The 15,844-nt window shown below is 38.9% G+C and overlaps 2 pseudogenes; both read left to right on the top strand.

The window, feature by feature from the left end:
* The first annotated feature begins 454 nt into the window (after positions 1 to 454).
* LOC128577422 (thioredoxin-like) lies at positions 455 to 781 on the top strand (annotated as a pseudogene).
* A 575-nt stretch (positions 782 to 1,356) lies between these two features.
* LOC128577099 (vesicle transport protein GOT1B-like) lies at positions 1,357 to 15,094 on the top strand (annotated as a pseudogene).
* Positions 15,095 to 15,844: the final 750 nt, after the last annotated feature.

Genomic DNA, 15,844 nt, shown 5'->3' with positions numbered 1-15,844 from the left:
CTCTCCCAAACAATTTATGGAAGTTGGGAAAAATGACACATATGCACCAATATATTGTATTAGGCTGAAAATTAGCTCCCAAAGGTGTCAGGTTCTAATCCCTGGAAATGGAAGTATTATTTTATTTGAAAACATTCTTTGCAGATGTGATTAAATTAAGGATCCTGAGACAGGGAGATTATCCCAGATTATATTGTTAGGACAGAAATGCAATTACAAGTAACCTTATAAAAAGGAGGCAGAGCGAGGTACCTCGGTGGGTGTGTGGGGGTGTGTGTGGGAGGCCTGAGCAAGCATGCCCTACCACACCCTCACTGTGTGCCCACAGGCCCCACCCCATTGCTATAAATTATAAAGGGAAGGCATGCTGCTCCTTCACCCCAAAGCTTGGTTCAGCACCTTAAATCTGTTTCCGTCAGTTCTCATGGTTGCTTGTGAGACCCCAACAGTGAAAATGGTGAAGCAGATCAAGAGCAAGTTTGCTTTTCAGTAAGCCTGGGATGCTGCCGGAGATAAACTTGTAGTAGTTGACTTTTCAGCCACGAGGCAATGGCCTGGCAAAATGATCAAGTCTTTCTTTCATTCCTTCTCCTAAAAGTATTTCAATGTGGTGTTCCACAGTGGAAGTAGATGTGGATGAAGTAGATGTTAGGATGTTGCTTCAGAGTGTGAAGTCACATCATGTCCATCTTCCAGTTTTTTTAGAAAAGGACAAAAGGTGGGTGAATTTTCTGGAGATAATAAAGAAAAACTTGAAACTACTGTTAATAAATTAGTCTAATCATGTTTTCTGAAAACATAACTGGCCATTGCCTATTTAAAATTTGTAAATTTTTTAATTTACAAAAACTATGAAGTATGGATACTATATGCCCAACTGCTATCTGATTATAAATAATACAGAAAATACTATCATTTTTATTTATTTATTTACTTTCAGGGTAACAGATTTTGTTTAGGAATAACAAAGAGAAGGTTTAGAGCACTTCTAAAGAGAGTTGGAAATGGGTCCCTCTTATGAAGGAGAACAGGTGAGAGAAAGGAGAAAAAGTGAGAGAAACAGAGGCAAAGGTGGTGCTGGGGGTATAAATACTCTCTCCATTTGAAATTGGCTGCAAGTCTTTCATTGGCTTCTGTGTGCCTCCAGACAGTATTGTCCTTTTTTACTGGTCTTTGATTGTCTCTTTCTATTGGTCATTGCTTACCTAGGTTACTTTATTACCCGCATTCTTATAGGCTCTCCACACTTCCCGGTGCAGCAGGACAGGCTTTCCTCCCACACCCTTGAAGCCCCTTTCTTAGTGTCCCTTCTCTTTCCACCTTGAGGAGATATGGTCCTAGAATCTTGAAGGGTAAATGGGTAAGACTGCTCTTAACTACTTCCTGCTGTCAAAAAGGGGAGTTAGTCTACCTATCAGGGACCCATCTCAGGTTCCCTACTTTAAGGGGGTTTTGCGGATTGGAAGTTTTCTGGCCACCTGGTCAATAGGTTCCATCAGTATTTGCTGAAAGTTCTGCATCACCATCATCTTGATGTGAAACTGTTGGAGCCTGGAAGACACAAACTTAATAATGAGGTTGAACAGGCAGGGCCCAAATATTAAGAAAAAGATGATCATAATTGTAGGCCCAATGAAAGGATACAGAAGGAAAGGTTTCTTTAAATCAGGCATTCTCAAGGCAGATGCATTTAAAAGAATCTGTTTTAAGGTTTGAAAGGCTTTTTTTTTGTTCTCTAACCCATGTTAGTCTTTCTACAACTTCACCTGTGAAAGCATCATGTATGGGCTTAAGAAACTTTCTATACAGAAGAATTAATATCCAATAGTACCCCATCATTCCTAGGAACTTCGTGAGTTGTTTTTTGTAGAGGGGCTAGTAAGGGAACAAATTATCTTGACTCTATCATATCAGTGCCTCCTCTCACTGGGGAAAGAACAAAACCTAAGCAACTTTATGTTTTCACAACTGAGTGTTTTCCTTTGTCACCCTAAATCTTTCCTCCTTAAGAAAATTTAACACCTGTCTAGTGTTTTTAACAGAAGATTTATATGAAGTGCTACAGATTAGTAAGTAAGTCATCTACATACTGAATAAGGGCACTCAGAGGAGCCAAGCTGAGCTCTTTGAGAAGTTTAGTCAGAGCATTTCCTAAAATTCTAGGACTGTCGCAGAATCCCTGGGGGAGTACAGTTTACATTAATTGGGTGGAATGCTCAATGTCCTAATTGCAAAGCAAAGGAGAAATTAAATACCTGTGAATGTGTTGTCCTTTAATGCCAACAACCAAGCAAGAGGAGGACAGTAACTGCCAAAGACTTTCAAAACCAAAAAATGTGTGTGAGTGGGGGCAAATTGTGGACTGCAGACATCTCCTTATCAACCACTTGTGGTGAGACAGGGGAAAGTGGACTTGTGCCACCTCTATTGGGGGAATCTGCTCAGAAACATCACCCTGGAGGCACAGTGAAGCAGTAGGAGACTTTGGGGGCCGCCAAGGAGGTCTGGAGCTTGGGACAACTGGCACAGAATGCAGGTGCTTGGTATGGGCAGAGGCCTCTTGGCTTTCCTGAACAAGACTGGGGACAGGAATGGGCCGGTTTTTGTTTTGTTTTACATCTTTAAAAACGTGTTCATGTTTTAAAAATTCAGTTGTATACTTGGACTGAGCTATTTGCTGGAGCAGCAAGTAAGCTTGAACAGTGGCTGACTGCAGGAGTTGAATGCTGAGTGGGGTGGTTCTCTCTTCAGCTTGGCTACTGGTGAGGGGTAACAATTGTGGGAAGGCTGTGCACATGAGAGGAACCGTCTGCAGGATCTTAATGCATGGCTGGCTCTGGTGTGGCTGCTGAGCTCAAGCAGCCATACTTGGGGTGAACTGGAGTGATCCCCACACTCCCTGAGGGAGGGCCATTTTGTTGTCAGGGGACACTGTGTGATGGGCCTCCTGGGAAGTCTGGCAAGAGCTTTGAGACACTAGTCCAGCAGGGACTGAATGCTGATGAAACAAACAGGCCTAGGTTGAAGGCAAATAAGTCAGGAAGGCAATAGTGGGTCTCTTTTGCAACTAGAGCATGGCTTCTGACCCCTATCATATATTGTAAATGCAATCTGTGTTCTCCAGTGCCTAACACCATGCACAATGCCACCTTGTATCCAGACTATCTATCTGCACATACACACATATACATGTGTGTATATATATATATATATACACATACACACACTATATATGTACACAGACACACACATATACACTATATATATACATACACACAAACACATATATATACATACACATACATTATATATATACATATATATGGTTTTATGAGTTTTGCTTCTTTTTTCAATTTTTTCTTTGTTTTTTTTTTCTCTTTTATTTCCCTTTTGGTCTTGTTGTTATTGTTTTTTAATTTAGTTTTTTTTTTTGTTTTGGTTGTATTTTTACTTTTCCTTCTTACTTTTTTCAATAGCAAGGACTCCATTTTTTAATGGTTTTTTAGAACTTTTTTCTTTCTTTTTTATTTCTCTCCTTTTTCTTGCATTTGGTAGAATTTTCTCAACTTTTCTCAATTTTTCCACCCAAATTTCTCATACAAAAGCTAAGGTATCCTTTTTTCCTTTTCTTCTTTAGCTTATATAATTGAATTTTAATTTTCTTTATGTATTTTAAAAATTTTTCTCTTTTTTCTCTGAGGACTGGGGGTTTACAGCATTGGTCTGGCTGAGGGTCATGGCATTGGTCTGGCTCAGGGAGGCCACAAGATCGTGGCCTACGATGTCCTTTTAGCTTTGGCCTTTGGAAAAAAGGTATTGGTAGGTTCCTAGTGTGATATACTGCTGATATCATTCTATATTTGGCAGAAGAGGGGTCATGCTTTTCCATAAGCTAGTAAGGAGCTTCTGATTTTGAGTGGACTTCCCAGCCTGACCCCCCAAATCTAAGAGCTGTAGATGTGGTTAAAACACCCTGTCAAACATTATCATTTCTCCTTTCACTCTTTGTCTTTCTTAATGTCCTTTTTCTATCCTTTTCTTCAAGCTTTTCATTCCACCTGCCTTTCCATCTCCTTCCCCCCCCCTTCCTTTCTCTTTATTTTTTACTTTTCTTTTTCTCTTCTGGTTCTTTACATTCATTGTTTTTTGGCCATACATTAAAAGGCCACTTCAACACATAAGCTCTGAGACAAGATAATGTAAAGCAAAGGAGGTAATGTGAAGGAAAAAGTAGGGAAAGGGAGTGAACAAGAAGAAAATACACCTGAGGGGGAGGCAGCAGAAAAAGTGTGGCAATATGATAAAACCAGAACAGAGCAACTCTCCAAGGTATCATGAGGTAACTACTGCAGAGGATTCCACCTATAAAGAAGTATGGAAATGACAGAAAGGGAATTTAAAATATGGATGGCAAAAACATTACATGGAAAAACAACCAAACAACGGAGAAAAGTTATGAAAAATATAGAAAGGATATGGTGGGGCATAACGACTTAAAGGAGTCAATCAGGGAACTTAAAGACGTACTAGAAAGTATCAATAACAGATTAGACCATGGAGAAGAAAGAATTTCAGAGCTAGAGGATAAAGCTCTTGAGCTAACTCAGGAAGGTAAAGAGTCAGAAAAGAAGAGAGAGAATACAGAATATTTACTCAGAGAATTATGGAAATTCATGAAGTGTTCCCCTATAGGTATTCCTGAAGGGGAAGAAGAATGTCCTAAAGGATGGAAGCCCTATTGGAGGATATCATAAATGAAAAATTCCCAAATATCATCAAAGATTCCAAAGCACTCCTTTTATAGGAATAGTGAAATCTGAGTTGTCTCAACAGAAATAGAGCATCTCCAAGACACATTGTAATGAACCTGTCCAAACTCAAAATGATAGAGAAAATTCTGCAAGCAGCTAGGAGTAAGCAACAATTGACTTATGGGGCAGATCCATCAGGGTGACAGTGGACTTCTCAGCTGAATCTTTCCAAGCCAGAAGAGAATGCTTATCTACTTTTAACCTTCTTAAACAAAACGATTTTCACCCTTTATAATAATATATTCTCTCCAATTTCAATATCAGGTGTACCCAGATAAAGTAGAATGTTTTTGAAGTATTTCTTCTTTTTCTATTATCTATAAGATTTGACATGATCTGCTTTTTGAAATTATCTTTGACTTTTATTTATAAATATTAGTTGTCTATTTTTTGAGACTTAAAAAAATAATAAGAAGAAGTTAACTGATGACTCCATACTGAATCTCAGAGTCAAAGCATTCTATAATAGACATATTCTTATTTGAAAATATGAATGTTGGGCGGCGCCTGTGGCTCAGTCGGTAAGGCGCCGGCCCCATATGCCGAGGGTGGCGGGTTCAAACCCAGCCCCGGCCAAACTGCAACCAAAAAATAGCCGGGCGTTGTGGCGGGCGCCTGTAGTCCCAGCTGCTCGGGAGGCTGAGGCAAGAGAATCGCTTAAGCCTAGGAGTTGGAGGTTGCTGTGAGCTGTGTGAGGCCACGGCACTCTACCGAGGGCCATAAAGTGAGACTCTGTCTCTACAAAAAAAAAAAAAAATAAATAAATAAATAAAAAATATGAATGTTACCTTCTTTGCATTATTATTATCATTATTATTGCTTAATATTTCTTTATTTTTTTGTAGAGACAGAGTCTCACGTTATGGCCCTCGGTAGAGTGCCGTGACCTCACATAGCTCACAGCAACCTCCAACTCCTGGGCTTAAGCGATTCTCTTGCCTCAGCCTCCCGAGTAGCTGGGACTACAGGAGCCCGCCACAACACCCGACTATTTTTTGGTTGCAGTTCAGCCGGGGCCTGGTTTGAACCCGCCACCCTCGGTATATGGGGCCGGCGCCTTACCAACTGAGCCACACGTGCCGCCCCATGTTGTTTAATATTTCAATGCAGCAATTTTCTGATTTCTTTTCTGAATGTATTTATGTTTGTTCATTCTTTTTTTTTGAATATCATCATATTTATTTTCCTACAGGTAATTTTTGTATAGCTTCAACATTTTCTCCTCAAAAAGACAAAAAGTCTCAAAGTTAAGAACTGGATCACTTGGCCCTTTCTTTTCTTATCTCCTCCCAGTTCAAAATGTTTGCATCTCTTAATGGCCAGCATCCTCTTAGATCCGCAGTTAGGCTCAACACATTCCAGCCTTAGCACAATCTTCTTTGTGGTTTTAGCCTTCTTCCGGAAAATTGGCTTTGTCTGCCCACCATAACCACTCTGCTTTCGATCATAGTGCCTCTTTCCTTGGGCATATAAGGAATCCTTGCCCTTCTTATACTGGGTCACTTTGTGAGGCTGATGCTTGCCACACTTCTTTTATTTTATTTTATTTTATTTTTTTATTAAATCATAACTGTATACATTGATATGATCATTGGGCATCATACACTCGTTTCATAGACCATTTAACACATTTTCATCACAATGGTTAACATAGCCTTCCTGGCATTATCTCAGTTACTGTGCCAAAACATTTACATTCTACATTTACCAAGTTTTGCAAATACCCCTGTAAGATGCACCACAGGTATAATCCCACCAATCCCGCTCCCTGTACCCACCACTCCCATCCCTCCCCTCTCTTTCCCACTTCCCCCTATTGTTAGGTTGTAACTGGGTTATAGCTTTCATGTGAGAGCCCCAAATTAGTTTCATAGTAGGGCCGAGTACATTGGGTACTTTTTCTTCCATTCTTGAGATACTTTACTAAGAAGAATATGTTCCAGGGCGGCACCTGTGGCTCAAGGAGTAGGGCGCCGGTCCCATATGCTGGAGGTAGCGGGTTCAAACCTAGCCCCAGCCAAAACCAAAAAAAAAAAAAAAAAAAAAGAATATGTTCCAGCTCCATCCATGTAAACATGAAAGAGGTAAAGTCTCCATCTTTCTTTAAGTCAGCATAATATTCCATGGTGTACATATACCACAATTTATTAATCCATTCGTGGATCGATGGGCACTTGGGCTTTTTCCATGACTTAGCAATTATGAATTGGGCTGCAATAAACATTCTGGTACAAATATCTTTGTTATGTTGTGATTTTTGGTCTTCTGGGTATATGCCCAGCAGAGGAATTACAGGATTGAATGGCAGATCTATTTTTAGATCTCTGAGTGTTCTCCATATATCTTTCGAAAAGGAATGTATTAATTTGCATTCCCACCAGCAGTGCAGAAGTGTTCCCTTTTCTCCACATCCACGCCAACATCTCTGGTCTTCAGATTTTGTGATATAGGCTAGTCTCACTGGAGTTAGATGATATCTCAAAGTAGTTTTGATTTGCATTTCTCTGATGATTAAAGATGATGAGCATTTTTTCATATGTCTGAAGGCCGTGCACCTGTCTTCTTCAGAGAAATTTCTCTTCAAATCCCTTGCCCAGCCTGCGATGGGATCCCTTGTTTTTTTCTTGCTGATGTGTTTGAGTTCTCTGTGGATTCTGGTTATTAAACCTTTGTCAGAGAATAACCTGCAAATATCTTCTCCCATTCTGAGGGCTGTTTGCTTGCTTTACTTACTGTGTTCTTGGCTGTGCAGAAGCTTTTTAGTTTGATCAAGTCCCAGTAGTGTATTTTTGAAGCTGCTTCAATTGCCTGGGGGGTCCTCCTCATAAAATACTCACCCAGACCAATTTCTTCAAGGGTTTTCCCTGCACTCTCCTCTAGTATTTTTATAGTTTCATGTCTTAAGTTTAAATCTTTAATCCAATGAGAGTCTATCTTAGTTAATGGTGAAAGGTGTGGGTCCAATTTCAGTCTTCTGCAGGTTGCCAGCCAGTTCACCCAGCACCATTTGTTAAATAGGGAATCTTTTCCCCACTGAATGTTTTTAATTGGCTTGTCAAAGATCAAATAACGGTAAGTAGCTGGATTCATCTCTTGGTTCTCTATTCTGTTCCAGATATCTACTTCTCTGTTTTTGTGCCAATACCATGCTGTTTTGATCACTATCTATTTGTAGTAAAGTCTGAGGTCTGGTAGTGTGATTCCTCCTGTTTTGTTTTTATTTCTGAGTAATGTCTTGGCTATTCGAGGTTTTTTCTGATTCCATATAAAACGAAGTATTGTTTTTTCAAGATCTTTAAAGTATGACAGCAGAGCTTTAATAGGGAGTGCGTTGAAATTATATATTGCTTTGGGTAGTATGGACATTTTAATAATGTTGATTCTTCCCAGCCATGAGCATGGTATGTTTTTCCATTTGTTAACATTTTCAGCTATTTCTTTTCTTAGAGTTTCATAGTTCTCTTTATAGAGATCTTTCACATCTTTTGTTAGGTAAATTCCCAAATATTTCATCTTCTTTGGCACTACTGTGAATGGGATAGAGTCCTTAACTGCTTTTTCAACTTGACTGTTATTGGTGTACATAAAGGCTACCGATTTATGGATGTTGATTTTGTAACCTGAGACGCTGCTGTATTCCTTGATCGCTTCTAGGAGTTTTGTAGTAGAGTCCCTAGTGTTTTCCAGATACACAATCATATCATCTGCGAAGAGCAAAAGTTTGATCTCTTCTGACCCTATATGGATACCCTTGATCACCTTTTCTTCCCTAATTGCAGTGGCTAAAACTTCCATTACAATGATGAAAAGCAATGGAAACAATGGGCAGCCTTGTCTGGTTCCTGATCTGAGTGGAAATGATTCCAATTTAACTCCATTCAATATGATATTGGCTGTGGGTTTGCTGTAGATGGCCTCTATCAGTTTAAGAAAAGTCCCTTCTAGACCAATTTTCTTGAGTGTTCTGATCATGAAGGGATGCTGGATATTATCAAAAGCTTTTTCTGCATCGATTGAAAGAATCATATGGTCTTTGTTTTTTAATTTGTTTATGTGCTGAATTACGTTTATAGATTTACGTATATTGAACCAGCCTTGAGACCCTGGGATAAAACCGACTTGGTCATGGTGTATAATTTGTTTGATATGTTGCTGGATTCTGTTTGTTAGGATCTTGTTGAATATTATTGCATCTATATTCCTTAGTGATATTGGTCTATAGTTTTCCTTTCTTGTTGGGTCTTTTCCTGGTTTGGGGATCAGGGTGATGTTTGCTTCATAGAACGTGTTGGGTAGTTTTCCTTCTTTTTCTACCTTTTGGAACACGTTGAGTAACATAGGTACTAATTCCTCTTTAAAGGTTTGGTAGAATTCTGACGTGAAACCATCTGTTCCCGGGCTTTTCTTTTTAGGGAGGTTTTGTATGGTTGATGCTATTTCTGAACTTGATATGGGCCTGTTCAGTATTTCCACTTGATTCTGGATGAGACATGGAAGGTGATGTGCTTCCAAGTATCAGCCAATTTCCTTCAGATTTTCATATTTCTGAGAATAAAGTTTCTTATAATATTCATTAAGGATTTTTTTGATTTCTGACGAGTCTGTTGTTATTTCATCTTTGTTGTTTCTGATTGATGATATTAGAGATTTTACTCTTTTTTTTTCTGATTAGGTTGGCCAGAGGTTTATCTATTTTATTGACCTTTTCAAAAAACCAGCTTTTTGATTTATTAATCTGTTGTATTATTCTTTTGTTTTCAATTTCATTTAATTCTGCTCTAATTTTGGTTATTTCTTTTCTTCTACTGGGTTTGGGGTTGGAATGTTCTTCCTTTTCCAGTTGCTTGAGATGTCCCATTAAGTTGTTAACTTCCTCTCTTTCCGTTCTCTTGAGGAAGGCTTGCAGTGCTATAAATTTCCCTCTTAGAACTGCCTTTGTGGTGTCCCAGAGGTTCTGATCGTTTGTGTCTTCATGGTCATTTTGTTTAAAAAAATTGGCGATTTCTTTCTTAATCTCATCTCTGACCCAGCCATCATTCAGCATAAGGTTATTTAACTTCCATGTTTTTGTATGAGTATGCAGATTCCTGTTGTTACTCAGTTCAAGTTTTATTGCATGATGGTCTGAAAAGATGCAAGGAATAATTTCTATTCCTTTAAATTTACTGAGGTTAGACTTGTGACCTAAAATGTGGTCAATTTTGGAGTAAGTTCCGTGGGCTGATGAGAAGTATGTGTATTCAGTTTTGTTGGGATGAAATGTTCTGTAGATGTCTGCTAAATCCAAATGTTGGATGGTTAGGTTTAAATCTAAGATTTCTTGGCTCAGCTTCTTGCTGGAGGATTGATCCAACACTGCCAAAGGAGTGTTGACATCGCCGACGATTATGGAGCTAGAGGAAATCAAGTTACTCATGTCTGTTAGAGTTTCTCTTATAAATTGAGGTGCATTCTGGTTGGGTGCATAGATATTAATAATTGAGATCTCATCATGTTGAGTATTACCCTTAACAAATATGAAGTGACCATTCTTGTCCTTCCTTACTTTTGTTGGTTTAAAGCCTATTGTATCTGCAAATAAAATTGCAACACCTGCTTTTTTCTGATTACCATTTGCCTGAAATATGGATGACCATCCTTTCACCCTGAGTCTGTATTTGTCTTTTAAGTTAAGATGTGACTCTTGTATGCAACAAATATCTGGCTTGAGTTTTTGTATCCAGTCAGCTAACCTATGCCTCTTTAGAGGACAGTTTAAGCCATTCACATTGATGGAGAGTATTGATAAGTCTGGTGGAGTTTTAGGTATCGAGTTTTTCAAAGGTCCAGTGGACATTTTTAATCCTTTCGCCAGTGTGGAAGTTGGAGTTTGATCCGAAGTTTCTGAGTGAGTTTACTTTTGTGGTATAGGATTGGGTTGGTCATTGTGGAGGATAGGTCTGAGAATATCCTGAAGAGCTGGTTTACTTATGGCAAATTTTTTCAATATATAAATGTCATTGAAGTATTTAATTTCTCTATCATAAATGAAACTCAGTTTAGCTGGATACAAGATCCTGGGTTGAAAGTTATTTTGCTTTAGGAGTTTAAAAGTCGATGACCACCCTCTTCTGGCTTGAAAAGTTTCAGCAGAGAGATCTGCAGTTATTCTAATAGTCTTACCTTTGTACGTAATGGTTTTCTTTTGCCGGGCTGCTTTGAGCATCTTCTCTTTCATATTAACTTTAGTGAATCTAATTATGATATGCCTGAGGGATGACTTATTGGGGTTGAATCATGCTGGGGTTCTGAAGCTGTCTGCTATCTGAATTTCAGATTCTCTAGGCATGTCTGGAAAATTTTCTTTCATAATTTCATGCAGAAGGGACTCTGTGCCCATTGAGGCCACTTCATCATTCTCAGACATCCCAATTGTTTGTATATTAGTTTTCTTCAAATTATCCCGGAGTTCTCTGAGTGAATGATCTCTTTTTGCTCTCCATTTCTCTTCCTCTTTGAGAGATTGGGAGCGTTCGAAGACTTTATCTTCAATGTCAGAAATCCTTTCTTCTGCTTGCTCCATTCTGTTGCTGAGGGATTCTAGTGTATTTTTCATATCTTTGAGGGCTGTAAATTCTTGTTTCAGTGTGTCTAAGTCTTTGGTGGTTTTGTCTTTAAATTCATTAAATTCTTGAGGCAACTTTTGAATTTCTCCTCGAATTCCTAATTCCATTTTATTAATCTTGTCTGCAGTCCAAATTCTGAATTTGATTTCTGACATCTCAGCCAGTTGTTTATGAATGGGATCTTCAATTACATCTGCCGTATCTTTTCTTGGGGGGGTTGATCTATTTTGGTTATTCACGTTACCAGAGTTTTTCCGCTGATTCCGGCCCATGGTTATTTTACTCCCTTTGATTTTTCCCCTGGGGCTTTATCGAGGACCTGTACAGTGTTATGGCCTGAGAAACTGGGGCCCTGTCTTGTGTGGTGGGGCGAAGTGGTTCTGTCTTGTTTTCAGCTGGTTTCTGTTCAATCCTATTGTAACATTTACTTTGGCTTGAAGTCTCAGCTGTGTGGAAAAACCAGCAATTAAGTTACCCCGCCTGCCCACCTCTGGCACCAATTTGAAAAGGAAAAGGAACATCAAACCTTCCTACAACCGCATACCCAGGGCACCGCCTGAAAAGTCCTTGGTCTATTAGTTCAGTTCAAAAGGTCCAAATCAATTGTCTCAATCAGCACCTGTCTCAGGTGGGAGAGTTCAAGAGGTCTCTGGCAACTGGATCACAGGGGTCTGGTGACTCCTCTGATATGGCTTACTCCAGTGCTGCGTGGAGTCAGGAGGAGCCACCTAGCAAATAGATCAGTCTGGGAAGGTTGATGTCTCCTTCCCCACTTTGCCCCTCTGTCGGACCCTGTCACTGGTATCTTTGCAGATGGCTAACCCAGTTGCCTGTAGTGAACAGAGACTCCAGGGGTTTGCACCTGCCTGAATTGCAAGGAAGTCTGCCAGGCCCCTGCAGTCTGCTGCTATCTAGCAGGAAGAGATGGAGCCTGACATCTTTGAGTGCTTGATGCAGGTTGTGGGGGAAGGTGTTCACTCAGGCTTAGCCCCGTCCCTGATTGATGTTGCTAACAGAACAGAACAGAACAGATGACTTTGCAGGGTTCTGTCTCTGTTTCTGCTAAAATCGCCTACAGAAGATGGGCTGTTCTGAGTTCAAATGTCTTTGCTGCTAGAGGTTTGTGTCCGATTACCTCTCTGAGTCGGCCCTGCCCTGGAAGCTTCCCGGGTTTGTGAGCAGCATCAGGCAAATCCTTTGCTCACTAGTGGCCTCCTCTGGTTGCCCAGGGAGACGGGGGTGTGGCTTCAGAATATCCAGAAGTGAGCCATTTTGCTTTTGTTTGCATCCTTGTGATCACAGCTTGCCTCAGCAGTGTTGATGTGCGTTCTTCAACCTTTTCTCTTGGTGCGGCTCAAATCCACCAGGATACTTACTAAATTCCTGTCCCTTAACTCTCCTTTTGGACGGGAGCCTCTGTGGAAAGCTGGCTTCAGTCCTCCATCTTGTCTCTCCCCTCCGCTTGCCACACTTCTTACAGAAAGTTCTTTGGGTTTTAGGTATGTTGACCATCTCTACAGTAAAACTGTTTCTATGATGAAATCATGAAGCTCGGTGTCCACAACCCTTGCCTCCCACCGCTGTTGCTCCTGTTTGTTCATTCTTTATGAGGTTTTTGTTTTGAGTCCTTATCTTAAACATTGTTATTGTTATTAAGTTTTAAGCCTCTTTAATTTTGTGAAGGCAAAAAATGGAAACCTAATAAACACATGTATATGTAAAAATAAAAAAAAATTAAAAATTTTTTTTCAGCCCACAGTTGTGTACCCTGATTCAAAACTGATGGAGATGTCAAATCTTTTGTATATATGCAAACATTGAGGAAATTTGCCACAACAAGACCAGCTCTACAGTAAATGCTTACATCAATTCTCCACACTGGGCATCACAATGAACCCCCATCAAAGTAAATACCCACAAACTAAAGGACAAAACCTAGTACATTCCACAATGGTGCAAAGGATAAAACTAAACAACAGACTTTCACAGAATATGTGAATTTTTGAATAGAAAATGAATGAATAGAAAAACACCACCACACTTATCAATTCTCTCAGTAAATGTTAATGGCTTGAATTCCCTACCGAAGAGACACAGGATAACCAATTGTATATAAAAGTGCAAGCCATCCAGATGTTGTTTTCAAGAAACACATATAACCACTAAAGACACAACAAGACTGAGGGTAAATGGTTGGAAAATAATATTTCAGGCAAATGGACATCAGAAGAAATAAGGGGTCACAATCTTATTTTCAAATACAATGGATTTGAAGAAACTAAAGTTAAGAAAGACAAGGATGGTTACTTCATACTTGTCAAGGGAAAAATACATCAAGAGAACATTTCACTTCTAAACTTTTTGAAGTGAAAATTCTAATTCAAGTTCTAAAATTTAGAACTTGAATTCTCTCAGATTTATGAAATAGACCTTGATTGGTCTGGATGATATCCTACAATACCATATCACCCTTCTGACAGAACTGTATGGATGGATCTTCTAAACAGAAACTAAACAAAGATATAAGGGACTTATATGTGCCCCTGGGACAAATGGGCTTAATAGACATATGCAGAACATGCCAACCCAAATCTACAATCCCAAAGCTAAGGAATATACGTTCTTCTCATCAGTCTATGGAATGTACTTCAAAATAGATCATATTTTCAGTACAAATTAAACCTCAACAAAATCAAAAGACTTTAAATTATACCTTGCATAGTCTCAGACCACAAGGCAATAAAGGTGGAACTCAACTCCAAAAAAAGTTTTCATCCCCACACAAAGGCATGAAAATTAAACAATCTATGCTGAATGACAGCTAGGTCAAGGAAGAGATAAAGGAAGAAATTACAAAATTCCTTGAACATAACAATAAGGGGGCCACAAGCTACTAAAACCTATAGGGTACTGCAAAAGCAGTTCTAAAAGGGAAATTTGTCACATTAGATGCCTACATCCCCCAAACAGAAAGAGAACACATCAACAACCTAATAAATTCTATTAAGGAAATGGAAAAGGACAAGCAATAAAACCCATCAGAAGAAAATAAATAACCAAAATTAAATGAGAAATAAATGAAATTGAAAACAAAAGAATCATTCAGAAAATCAATGAAATAAAAAGTTCTTTGGCTTCCAGAAGATGTGGCAGCTCTCACTTGGGTTGCCTCCCAGTCTCATTTCTCTTGACGCAGCTTCCCACCCTGGCCATTCTGAGGTGGTTCCACTATTGCCCTCACCACTGCAGCCATGATCTCCCTAACAGACAACCAGAAAATTGGAATGGGATTAACAGGATTTGGAGTGTTTTTCCTGTTTTTTGGAATGATTCTCTTTTTTGACAAAGCACTGGCTATTGGAAATGTTTTATTTGTGACTGGCCTGGCTTTTGTAATTGGCTTAGAAAGAGCATTCAGATTCTTCTTTCAAAAACATAAAATAAAAGCTAAAGGATTTTTTTCTGGGTGGTGTATTTTTAGTCCTTACTGGCTAGCCTTTGATAGGCATGATCTTCGAAATTTATGGATTCTTTCTCTTGTTCAGGGGCTTCTTTCCTGTGGTGGTTGGCTTTATTAGAAGAGTGCCAGTCCCTGCATCTCTTAAATTAACCAGGAATTAGATCATTTGTAGATGAAGTTGGAGAATGCAACAATATGGTATAACAATAATTGAATTTGAAGACTCATTTAAAATATTGTATTATTTATAAAATCTTTTGAAAAATATTCAGCACAAAATTAAATTACATGAAATAGCTTGTAATATTCTTTACAGAAGTTTAAAATGCGTAGTCTACAAAGTACCAACAGCAATTAGCAAAGAAGTGATGAAACAGGCTTCTAGTCAAGTGACCTAAGAAGTCAGCAAGCAATCTGAGGGAGAGGAAACCCATGTCACAATGTGCACTGAAACTCTCGAAGTCTATGTAAATTGTTTTTCCACACTGTCAAGCACTGAGATTGAAGAAACAATAAAATACTCTTCCAAGTGAAAAAAAGCCCTAGATCAGATGGCTTCACACCAGAATTTTATAAATCCTTCAAAGATGAGCTTGAACATATAATGAAGAAAGAATCTATTTTAAAACATCGCAAAGGAAGAAACCCTATCTAACATGTTCTATGAAGGAAACATCACCAAAACCAGGAAAGGACCCAACTGTAAAAGAAAACTATAGACCAATTTCACTAATGAATATTGAAGCAAAAATACTCAGTGAAATATTAGCCAGTAGATGACAGATACACATTAAAAAAATTATGCATCATGATCAAGTAAGCTTCATCCCAGGTTTGGAAGGCTGGTTTAACACACACACGTCCATAAATGTAATTCACCATATCCATAGAAACAACAAATAAAGACCACATGATCCTCTCAATAGATGTAGAAAAAGCACTTGACAAAATTCAGCATCCTTCCCTAA

Source organism: Nycticebus coucang, chromosome X, assembly GCF_027406575.1.
Source record: "Nycticebus coucang isolate mNycCou1 chromosome X, mNycCou1.pri, whole genome shotgun sequence".
NCBI lineage: Eukaryota > Metazoa > Chordata > Mammalia > Primates > Lorisidae > Nycticebus > Nycticebus coucang.
The sequence above is the reverse complement of the archived record's forward strand: the minus strand, read 5'-3'. Positions and strand labels throughout refer to the sequence as shown.